The 4932-nt window shown below is 56.8% G+C and overlaps 1 protein-coding gene across 1 annotated transcript in view; it reads left to right on the top strand.

The window, feature by feature from the left end:
- SUSD4 (sushi domain containing 4) overlaps positions 1-4932 on the top strand; it is a gene marked incomplete at its 3' end in the record, with an annotated part of 72567 nt that overhangs the window by 60377 nt on the left and 7258 nt on the right. The window lies entirely within an intron of this gene.

The raw sequence follows: 4932 nt of genomic DNA, 5'->3' as shown, positions 1-4932 counted from the left end.
CCAATGGGGACAGATGCAGTGCATTTGGTGAAGTGTTTGGCACATAGTAGGTGGTCAATCAAGTGTCCATCGTGACTCTCGCTCTAAAATTGTGTCCAGAGTCATAATAAGTAAGTGAGCCACTGGGCATGATGGTGTGAATAAAGTATCCAGGCTTTTTTTTTTTTTTAAATATATTTCATTATTGATTTCAGAGAGGAAGGGAGAAGGAGAGAGAGATAGAAACACGAGTGATGAGAGAGAATCATTGATGGGCTGCCTCCCGCACGTCCCCACTGGGGATCGAGCCCACAACCCAGGCATGTGCCCTTGGCTGGAATCAAACCCGGGACCCTTCAGTCTGTAGGCCAATGCTCTATCCACTAAGCCAAGCCGGCTAGGGTGTATCCAGGCTTTTAAAATAAAATTATTGGGGTGACATTGGGTATAAAGTTCCCAGGCTTTTAAAAAATATATATATTTATTGATTTCAGAGAGGAATGGAGAGGGAGGAGGGAGAGAAACATCAATGATGAGAGAGAATCACCGACCATCTGCCTCCTGCACGCCCCACACTGGGGATGGAGCCCACAACCCGGGCATGTGCCCCGACCGGGAATTGAACCGTGATCTCCTGCTTCATAGGTCGATGCTCAACCACTGAGCCACGCCAGCCGGGCAAGTTCCCAGGCTTTGATGCATATACATCGTGACACTATTTTGGTAGCTCAGGTGCTGCTTGGGGTTGCTTGCATACTTGTAGCTGTGTTTGTCTAAGATGAGTCCCAGGTAATGAGAGGAAATGCTGAACAGTAATGACTGCCATTCACTTTGAGGGCTTCACGGAGGAGTGTCTAACCTGGAAGGAAAAGCTCTGGCAGCTTCGCCAAAGGTGTGGAGCATATATTTCGAGGTCCAGGCTGTTGCACCCACGTTATCGAGGTGGACGATCCAGGCGCATGCATGTTCCCCACAGCTGTGTGTCGGGGGCCAAGCACCCGAAATCTCACAGGCTTGAGCCACAGTGTAGGTCATGTCATTTAAGCACAGATGAGTGTCCATCCGGGCACCTGGAAGGCGCTGCGGGGCCCCGCGGGCTGGTCTGCCTCGCTGCGTGTCTGCGTGCTTTGCCTCATCTCTGTGTTTTAGTGTTTTCCAGTCTTCGTTTCTGAGGCTGTCTGTCTCTTTCACACGCACACACAGGCACGCGCACACACGCGTGCGCACACACACACACACACACACACACACTGAATCCAAGGACTCTTTTCTGAAAAGCAACCTTGACAGTGACTGCGGGCGCGTCCTTGTGTGTGAGTGCCGAGAACTCGGGTCGCGGTGACGTGGTGCTGATGGAGCACCTGCCGGGCCCGAGCAGCAGCGCGTTGGGGAGTCACAGAGGAAGGACAGGACGGGATCCCTGACTCTGAAGAGCGTGCAGTCCGAGGGGGGGAAGATGACAAGTCCCGTGATCTGGAAACGAGCTTCATTGCAGCCGGCGCGTGGCAGCTGTTGGAGGCCTCCTCCCTGCCGGACACTGTGAGGTCCCCATCACCCAGGACCGCTCATCCTACGAGCGTCGTGAGAAACGCGTGGTGCCACCCGGCAGATGAGGAAACGGAGGCGCTGAGAGCTTCCTTCCTTCCCAAGGTCACCTGCTCCCAAGTGGCCCAGCCTCGTGCCTCCTGAGCCCTCACCTGCTCCCCACGCTGCTCTCCTGGGCACTTCTAGGGCCCGGAGTGGCTACCGGAAGCCAGGAGCTGGGGCCCAGCCTCGCTCTGCTGCTCGCTGGCCAGGGTGGCCAGGGAGGAGCTGGGAGAGGTGGTCCCTGGAGCATCTCCCGCGAACCGCAGTTTGCCGACCACGGTCTTAGGGTATTCAGCAAGGGTGAACTATCCGGAGAGACCCCCACCCTTTCCTGTATCCCCCACGCTGGTGTCCCTCATTTCTTTGTCTTTCTTGGCACGCCATCTGACTTCTCCTGTCGGCACCGGTGGGAATTGCTGCACGGAGCTGCGGGTCATGGTGCTGCCGGGGGCTTGAGATATCGTAGCGTGCTCTGACCCCGAAAGTGACGGGTGTGGACAGCTGTGCATGGAGGCCTTTCTCCTTGAGCTTTTCATCCCTGTCTCACTGCGAATCCAGCCGTCCGTCAGCTGTCAGGGCACCTGCCGCTGCAACTTCCCCGCCTCCAACTCCTCTGACCCACTGTGAGCCGGGAGATGGGATCGCCAGGGTGACGGCGGAGGCAATGGGGTGTATTGATTAAGAGTGTAGAGTGACAGCGCGCCGGCCGGGTTCAAGTCCTGGGGCGCCTAGTCAGTCATCTGAGATGGGAAAGCCGCTGAGCTTCCATCGGCCTCCGTTCCCTCAGCCGTAAAAGGGGGAGGTGACCGTCCTTACCTCGTGGGACTGTGAGGACCCAATGGGGACAGATGCAGTGCATTTGGTGAAGTGTTTGGCACATAGTAGGTGGTCAATCAAGTGTCCATCGTGACTCTCGCTCTAAAATTGTGTCCAGAGTCATAATAAGTAAGTGAGCCACTGGGCATGATGGTGTGAATAAAGTATCCAGGCTTTTTTTTTTTTTTAAATATATTTCATTATTGATTTCAGAGAGGAAGGGAGAAGGAGAGAGAGATAGAAACACGAGTGATGAGAGAGAATCATTGATGGGCTGCCTCCCGCACGTCCCCACTGGGGATCGAGCCCACAACCCAGGCATGTGCCCTTGGCTGGAATCAAACCCGGGACCCTTCAGTCTGTAGGCCAATGCTCTATCCACTAAGCCAAGCCGGCTAGGGTGTATCCAGGCTTTTAAAATAAAATTATTGGGGTGACATTGGGTATAAAGTTCCCAGGCTTTTAAAAAATATATATATTTATTGATTTCAGAGAGGAATGGAGAGGGAGGAGGGAGAGAAACATCAATGATGAGAGAGAATCACCGACCATCTGCCTCCTGCACGCCCCACACTGGGGATGGAGCCCACAACCCGGGCATGTGCCCCGACCGGGAATTGAACCGTGATCTCCTGCTTCATAGGTCGATGCTCAACCACTGAGCCACGCCAGCCGGGCAAGTTCCCAGGCTTTGATGCATATACATCGTGACACTATTTTGGTAGCTCAGGTGCTGCTTGGGGTTGCTTGCATACTTGTAGCTGTGTTTGTCTAAGATGAGTCCCAGGTAATGAGAGGAAATGCTGAACAGTAATGACTGCCATTCACTTTGAGGGCTTCACGGAGGAGTGTCTAACCTGGAAGGAAAAGCTCTGGCAGCTTCGCCAAAGGTGTGGAGCATATATTTCGAGGTCCAGGCTGTTGCACCCACGTTATCGAGGTGGACGATCCAGGCGCATGCATGTTCCCCACAGCTGTGTGTCGGGGGCCAAGCACCCGAAATCTCACAGGCTTGAGCCACAGTGTAGGTCATGTCATTTAAGCACAGATGAGTGTCCATCCGGGCACCTGGAAGGCGCTGCGGGGCCCCGCGGGCTGGTCTGCCTCGCTGCGTGTCTGCGTGCTTTGCCTCATCTCTGTGTTTTAGTGTTTTCCAGTCTTCGTTTCTGAGGCTGTCTGTCTCTTTCACACGCACACACAGGCACGCGCACACACGCGTGCGCACACACACACACACACACACACACACTGAATCCAAGGACTCTTTTCTGAAAAGCAACCTTGACAGTGACTGCGGGCGCGTCCTTGTGTGTGAGTGCCGAGAACTCGGGCGGTGGTGACGTGGTGCTGATGGAGCACCTGCCGGGCCCGAGCAGCAGCGCGTTGGGGAATCACAGAGGAAGGACAGGACGGGACTGACTCTGATCCAAGGACTCTTTTCTGAAAAGCAACCTTGACAGTGACTGCGGGCGCGTCCTTGTGTGTGAGTGCCGAGAACTCGGGTCGCGGTGACGTGGTGCTGATGGAGCACCTGCCGGGCCCGAGCAGCAGCGCGTTGGGGAGTCACAGAGGAAGGACAGGACGGGATCCCTGACTCTGAAGAGCGTGCAGTCCGAGGGGGGGAAGATGACAAGTCCCGTGATCTGGAAACGAGCATTGTTGCAGCCGGCGCGTGGCAGCTGTTGGAGGCCTCCTCCCTGCCGGACACTGTGAGGTCCCCATCACCCAGGACCGCTCATACGAGCGTCGTCGTGAGAAACGCGTGGTGCCACCCGGCAGATGAGGAAACGGAGGCGCTGAGAGCTTCCTTCCTTCCCAAGGTCACCTGCTCCCAAGTGGCCCAGCCTCGTGCCTCCTGAGCCCTCACCTGCTCCCCACGCTGCTCTCCTGGGCACTTCTAGGGCCCGGAGTGGCTACCGGAAGCCAGGAGCTGGGGCCCAGCCTCGCTCTGCTGCTCGCTGGCCAGGGTGGCCAGGGAGGAGCTGGGAGAGGTGGTCCCTGGAGCATCTCCCAGGCGGCCACATCCTTCGACTCTGCTGGGAACGGGACACACTGTCCCCAGGGAGGCCGCACTGTCCCCAGGGAGGCCGCCCTGTCCTCGGCTGGCTCTGGGCGGCACAGCAGAGGCTGGGGGTGCCCGGGGACTCTCTCCCCTGGAAGCCGGCTGACAGTTTCCCAGGGAGAGGAATGGGCGCTGGTCGAGGGTCCTCTTGGCCCTGGGCCCTTCACTTGGAATTTATTTATTTCGCCTCCCAAAAGCTCCAGGTATTACCGTGCCATCCTCACCGATGGGGACCAGGTCCCATGACCTGGCCTCAGGGAGTGGGTCACAGAGTCAAGGGTGAAGAGCAGCCCTGACTCGACTCCCCAGCGGCACTGCCCTGGCTTCTGAGAATCTGCCCGGCTGCCCATGGCGACCCCTTAGTGGTCCCTGGACCCTGGACCCATGTCAGAGGCATGAGAGGAGGGAGAAGGACACCCTCAACGATTTGGCCCAAGCTGCGCTGCGTGTGATGCTGACACTGTGATTTTCCCTCCCTCCTCCTCTTT

Source organism: Myotis brandtii, unplaced genomic scaffold (assembly GCF_000412655.1).
Source record: "Myotis brandtii unplaced genomic scaffold, ASM41265v1 scaffold231, whole genome shotgun sequence".
Lineage (NCBI taxonomy): Eukaryota > Metazoa > Chordata > Mammalia > Chiroptera > Vespertilionidae > Myotis > Myotis brandtii.
Note: the sequence above shows the minus strand (reverse complement) of the source record. Positions and strands in the feature narration are given on the sequence as shown.